Below are 7,136 nucleotides of genomic sequence, written 5' to 3' on the forward strand. Positions count from 1 at the left end.
GGCATGGGCAGCTTACACATCTGGAAAGGCACCATCAACGCTGAAAGGTGTATATCCAAGTTCTAGAACAACATATGCTCCCATCCAGACGTCGTCTCTTTCAGGGAAGACCTTTGTAGTTGAGCAACTAGAAGCCTGTATTAGACAAGAATGGGACAACATTCCTATTCCTAAACTTGAGCAACTTGTCTCCTCAGTCCCCAGATGTTTGCAGACTCTTATAAAAAGAAGAGGGGATGCCACACAGTGGTAAACATGGCCTTGTCCCAACTTTTTTGAGATGTGTTGATGCCATGAAATTTAAAATCAACTTATTTTTCCCTTAAAATGATACATTTTCTCAGTTTAAACATTTGATATGTCATCTATGTTGTATTCTGAATAAAATATTGAAATTTGAAACTTCCACATTGCATTCTGTTTTTATTCACAATTTGTACAGTGTCCCAACTTTTTTGGAATCGTTTGGATTTGTACATACAATTGTATTCATGTACATTACCACTCAAAAGTTTTATAGAGGTAGATTAATTTGCAGTATACAATAAATGCTTAGTCTATTAGAATTTCCAATTTAAATTAGCTTTAGCTTTTTGAGTGATCAACATTTAGCGAGGGAGTACACTGTTGGACATTTCAAAGGGTTTTTACAGTAACTTACTAGCAACACTGTTGCCAGTAAGTTTCTGTAATTAAGATTTACAGTAGCAAACTGTATTTGATTTATCAGTATACTACTGTAATTCATTCATTTTAATATAGATTTCATTAAATTTTATTTTTATATAGAATTAATTTTATTTTTACTCTACATAAGTACTACTGGCATTCAATTAAAACAGACACCACAATTACAAAATATCAAATTCTTTATTTAAAACATTGCATGTATAACACTTAAAAATACTGTCTTCCAATGCTGGAACAGTGCATCTTCTCCATTTCTCCTGTCTTAGGACATTTTGCAGTGCATTATGTTGCGTCCTCTGGATTCATCCTCACAAAGAATCTTTAGGCAACAGAAACATAATGAAAAAAAGACAAGCAGCCAAAAAATACATAGCCCTCTGCAAAACCCAGGTGCTGCTCCAAAACGTGGCCATCATCTCTGCTCACCCACCACTTTGACAGAAATGTCTTCTCTGAAAAACAAGTAGAAGAAACAACACACTTTTAAAAGGCAAACCTCATATAGAATACACAAATCTCTCAAAACCATAGTTGTTCTCTTACCATGAATTATCAATCTCAGGGTGGCTGGCCTGCTCATGTCTTTCTTGATGCTTCATTGCAGTTGCCTTTAAAACACAAATACAAAAAATGCAGTAAATCTTAAATTCCATTAAAAACTATAATAAACTAATTCTAAAACTAGAAAGGCAGCTAGCCATAAAACTTGTTTAACATAGCGAACATACGATTTTATTTTCTCAGGCTACTGGCCAACATTAACTACTAACACCTGAACTAAATTTCACATTAGTTAACCTAATGTTAATATAAGATAAGCGTTGCTCGTTAAAAACAAATTTAATTCGGTAACTTAATTCAATAAGCTGACAAAAGTCGTTTGAAACGACAGCGCAGTTTACCATGGTAAACTTCTGTAACCGCCATGTTGAGGAGTAAGTTAATGTTAGGTAAACTGGTGAGCAAAAATCTGACACAAACACACAGACAATCGTACATATATTTTTACCTTGCTTGCTGGTCTTATTCTCTCGTAAGGTGCATCGACACACAGTATAGATGTTCTCCGGAGCTCTTCCACGGCGCGCCGCCGCACTGTCCCGCTGCTTCCGTGTCTTCCTCGGACGCGAGTGGCGCGGCGCGACTCGATAAAAAAGCACCCCATTATATATATTATCTACAGTGGATGCGCACAGTAATGTGATGCCCTGGTATATTTCTGATGTACAGATGTACTCCAAGCGCTCGCGCTGTTTCTGACACGAAGTACAAACGGATTTTCCAACCATTAGAAGCGATGTAACAGGTCCAGTAGTCAGTCCCAAGCTGCTGCGGCGTTGTAGACATGGTGCAGGGCAAATTGTGTCAATCCAAATGTAAGAAATGAGGAAAATAAAACGACCTCAGTATAATGGCCCCAAAGAGACGGTTACAGTAGTATACAGCAATTTAAAAAATACAGTAAGTCTCTGTATGTGGGGTCTGACGTCACGGAAAATTCCCATGATGCAAAGGGTATTACAGTTATTTACTGTAAAGGGAATTTGCAGTATTACACTGGGTGATATACAGTAAATAACTGTGGAAATTACAGAAATGTCAGTGTACATACTAGAAGATGACTTTAGAGACACGGTAAATGAAGAAAATTGTAAAAAAAAATAAATAAAAAAAAATAATATATATATATATATATATATATATATATATATATATATATTTTTAGGCCTATATATTAAATTTTAAATAAATATATATTACATGCAAACAAATTACAATGCGGTGGTTGTTTTGCAACAAGGTGGAGACAGTATGTGCTGTTTGTGATGGGTAGGCCTACAAGAAAATCATCGAAAAAACTTAGCACACACACACACACACTGAGAGATATCAGGGAAAATGAAGAGATCGAAAAGGAAAATGAAAGTGCAGTTCAAGAGAGAACCTTTAATTATTTTGCATGCCCCCGGCTAAGGATTTAAACCTTGATGGAGATGACCATGGAAAGAATAGGTCTGTCAGTGGTTTCAAAATTTGTGGTGGGTGTATTTTGTCATTTTGTCCCAGTACGGCCCTGGTTTTCCGAGCATGCGGGAAATCTGCTAATTCGGTGCATCCAGGCCCGTAGCCAGCTATGAGGTCACCGAGGTCCGAACCTCGGTAAATTTTTCATGTTCAAAAATAAAATTTGTTCTCTGAATGACAAATTTGCTATTAAACTCCTCATATGTCTGTATGTATAATTCAGTTTAGACAGTTTGCAAGAATGTTTAGCGTCCGTGGTTAGTGAGGAGTGAACGAGGCTTGAGAGAGTTGCGAGTGAGGACGCGAGTTCAGTCTCCGTGTTGCCAAATCCAGCTATTGCGCGTTTTTGACTTGTCTTTCCCACTTAATTTGACACTTTAGAAAGTTAATAATGTAGGACCTTGCGGTTTAGGGTCAGCGATATCTTTATCTTATCTTATTTGCAAAAGATTTGTAATATATTCAGTTTATTTTTATTTACTGATAGGCTTTTGCTCATCTTTTTTTATGTCTTTTAATGTCGTCTGTTCGTCTCCAAACAATGTCAATTTACCGCTAATTCATCGGGAGATCACTCCGGGATACATCTATGATCGCCAAAGCCTCTTGGATATCGACAACACATACAAACACAAACTCTCGCTGGCGGCTACTGAGAAGCTACGAGGCCTTTGTTTACTGCTGGAGCCGGACCTCGAGACCGCGGCCTCGCCTACTGACGCTACCCGCACAAGGCGGCGTCGCAAGCGGTGTGAGAGAGGACGGAAGCGCCGGTAAGCGGAGGTATACGAGCCAGGCTAAGGGCTAACCCCTCAAGACCGGCTCTTCCAACACTCATGCTCTCAAACGTTCGCTCTCTGGAAAACAAACTGGACTTAATTCAACTCAGTCGGTCTACACAGCATGAGGCAAGGGATTGTTGTGTGTTTGTTTTCACCGAAACATGGCTAAAGGACAACATCCCGGACTCCGCCATTCAGCTGCACGGGCTAAACTGCTACCGAGCGGACAGAGATTCATCACTGTCTGGTAAGACTCGCGGCGGTGGCTTGTGTGTGTATATCAACAAAGAATGGTGTAACAATGCTGCGTTAGTATCAAAACACTGTTCATCGCTGGTGGAGTTTATGTTTGTGAAGTGTCGACCGTTCTATCTGCCGCGGGAGTTCACGGCCATTGTTATTGTCGCGGTATACATCCCCCCGTGCGCAAACGCAAAGGACGCGCTTCGCGAGCTGTACAGCGCCATCAGCGAACAACAAACAAATAACCCCGATGGCTTTTTCATCATAGCCGGTGACTTCAACCACGCAAACTTAAAAACAGTTTTGCCAAAGTTCTACCAACATGTGAACTTTGCAACACGGGGAAATAACACACTGGACTTTGTTTATACAATAGAGAAAAATGCATACAAAGCTGAACCCCGCCCCCACCTCGGGTACTTGGACCACATCTCTGTTATGCTAATCCCAGCATATAGACCACTTCTCAAACTCACCAAACCGGTTCAAAAGCAAATCACGGTATGGCCAGAAAATGCCACCTCAGCACTGCAGGACTGCTTCCAGGACACAGACTGGAACATGTTTAAAGAGGCGGCCACCTACAACAATCACACAGACCTACAGGAGTACACTGAAACTGTGACTGCTTACATCAAAAAGTGCATAGATGATGTGACAGTCACCAAGACCATCACCACACGCGCCAACCAGAAGCCATGGATGACAGTAGAGGTTCGTGGGCTGCTAAAGACCAGAGATGAAGCATTCAGATCAGGAGATAAAGCAGCCCTCAAAACAGCAAGAGCCAATCTGTCTCATGGCATCAAGAAGGCAAAACATCAGTATGCCAAAAAAATCAACAACAACTTCAGCAACAGTAAAGACACTCGGACCCTGTGGCAAGCCATTCAGACCATCACTGACTACAAGGCCCCGCCACAGGCCAGTGACGATGACACATCCCTACCAGAGGCACTCAACCACTTCTACTCACGGTTTGAGATACAGAACGACACGCCTGCACAGAAACTACCCACATCTCCAAACGACCAGGTACTCTGTCTCTCCCCAGCCGATGTAAGGAAGACCCTATCCAGGATTAACCCACGAAAGGCTGCGGGCCCTGACAACATACCTGGACGTGTACTGAGAGACTGTGCTGCACAGCTGACGAATGTCTTAACAGACATCTTCAACATCTCGCTGAGCCAGGCAGTCGTCCCCACGTGTCTCAAATCCACCTCCATAATCCCAGTACCAAAGAAGTCACATGTGTCCTGTCTGAATGACTATCGTCCCATAGCACTGACCCCAATCATGATGAAGTGCTTTGAGAGGTTAGTCATGCATCACATCAAGTCCAGTCTCCCAAGCACACTGGACCCACTCCAGTTTGCATATCGTCCAAACCGTTCCACGGACGATGCAATATCCACCACTCTCCACCTAGCTCTTACTCACCTGGAACAGAAAGACTCCTATGTAAGAATGCTGTTCATCGACTTCAGCTCAGCATTCAATACAATAATCCCACAACAGCTCATCCACAAACTAAACCTGCTGGGCATTAACACCTCCCTCTGTAATTGGATCCTGGACTTTTTAACTGCAAGACCTCAGTCAGTCCGTATCGGCCGCAACACCTCGAGCACTACCACACTGAGCACAGGTGCCCCACAAGGCTGTGTGCTCAGCCCATTGCTCTTCACGCTGCTGACCCATGACTGCACTGCCAAGTCCAGCTCCAACCACATCATCAAGTTTGCTGATGACACAACTGTGGTAGGCCTCATCAGCAACAACGATGAAACGCACTACAGAGAGGAAGTGGCACAGCTGGCTGAATGGTGTGGTGCTAACAACCTGTCCTCAATGTGGGTAAGACAAAGAGGTTGTGATGGACTTCAGGAGAAACTCTGTTGACCACCCCCCACTGACCATCGACAGCCCAACCGTGGAGAGAGTCGGTAGCACTAAATTCCTGGGGGTGCACATCACAAAGGATCTCACCTGGACCACCAACGTCACGTCACTCAACAAGAAGGGACAACAGCGCCTCTACTTTCTCCGTCGGCTGAAAAGGGCAAGTCTCCTCCACCCATCCTCACCACCTTCTACAGGGGCACCATTAAGAGTGTGCTGACCAGCTGCATCACTGTCTGGTATGGGAACTGCAGTGCTGCTGACCGCAAGACCCTACAACGGACAGTGAACACTGCCGCAAAGATCATCGGTGCCCTCTTCCCTCCATCCTGGACATTTTCCTTGCACGATGCTCCAGCAAGGCCTCCAGCATCGTGAAGGACCCCACCCACCCTCCCACAACCTCTTCCAGCTCCTGCCATCAGGAAAAGGTACCGGAGTATCAAAGCTCGTTCTGTCAGATTGCTCAACAGCTTCTTTCCCCAGGCTGTGAGAGCTCTTAACTCCAATCTCCCTGTCCCCGCTCTGAAACCATGAACACCTCATCCCCCCCAACTATAAATAACTATTGACAAATTTCTCCTAAGTGCAATTCTGGGTGTGCTACACACAGGTGAGTGGGCTATACAAACCACCTGTAGTAACGCACTCGTCCCACTATATGCACACTAGACACTTTCTATAAACACTCCCTGCAACAAAGACTCAATAAGATAATATATGGTTACTTGAATATTGCACTACAAAATAATGTTTACTGGAACATTGCACTACTAACTCTTTTGCACTATGTGCTGCTTCCCACAAAATCTCTCTTCTGAACAATTTAATGTAAAAAAAATATATATTTCCTGCACAATTTCATGTACAAATATCTCTTTTGCACTATTTCATGTACAGTATTTATGTAAAGTTCTTGTACAGTCTCAGTTTGTGTATGTGTAGTCAACTAGGTATAGCAGTTATAGTATTTATAGTATATGTATAGTCAGTTGGTTAAACTGTTGTATAGCCCTATTGTGTTTTTTGTTTTTTTCCCATATTTGCATTGCTGTATGTTTATCTCATGTCTAACTAGTATGTAGCACTGTGGTCCTGCGAGACACGACATTTCGTTCCACTATATGTCCACACATGTAGCAGAATGACAATAAAGCTCAACTTGAACTTGAACTTAATAGCAATATCTGGCAACACTGCATCGCCGTAATCACCAGTAATCAAAAAAGCCCATTTCTGACATAGCCTACCCTACGACATTCGATAAGGGAAACGCAAAAAATAAAATAAAATAAAAATTCATATTATCTGTCAGAAACGTTATCAACGCTGTCAAAAACAGTAGCATTTAACACTAGTGCAGAGATCTGTAGAAAAAGTAGGTTACAGAATAAAATGAAATATGCAAACACTATGAAGAAGTATATGCCAAGTCATTCGGTATAGTAGTTAAATTTTCACAAATCATGCTATAAACATTTATAACAGCAC

General features: G+C 42.2%; 1 long non-coding RNA gene across 1 annotated transcript; it reads right to left on the bottom strand.

Annotated features, from left to right (window-relative positions):
- Positions 1-1,063: 1,063 nt before the first annotated feature.
- On the bottom strand, positions 1,064-2,196 carry LOC131533926 (uncharacterized). Its single transcript, XR_009269244.1, has 3 exons — positions 1,700-2,196; positions 1,234-1,298; positions 1,064-1,142 (listed from the first exon to the last, which is right to left on the bottom strand). It is a non-coding gene; the product is annotated as an uncharacterized LOC131533926 (long non-coding RNA).
- Between the last annotated feature and the right edge of the window lie 4,940 nt (positions 2,197-7,136).

Source organism: Onychostoma macrolepis, chromosome 25 (genome assembly GCF_012432095.1).
Source record: "Onychostoma macrolepis isolate SWU-2019 chromosome 25, ASM1243209v1, whole genome shotgun sequence".
Taxonomy (NCBI): domain Eukaryota; kingdom Metazoa; phylum Chordata; class Actinopteri; order Cypriniformes; family Cyprinidae; genus Onychostoma; species Onychostoma macrolepis.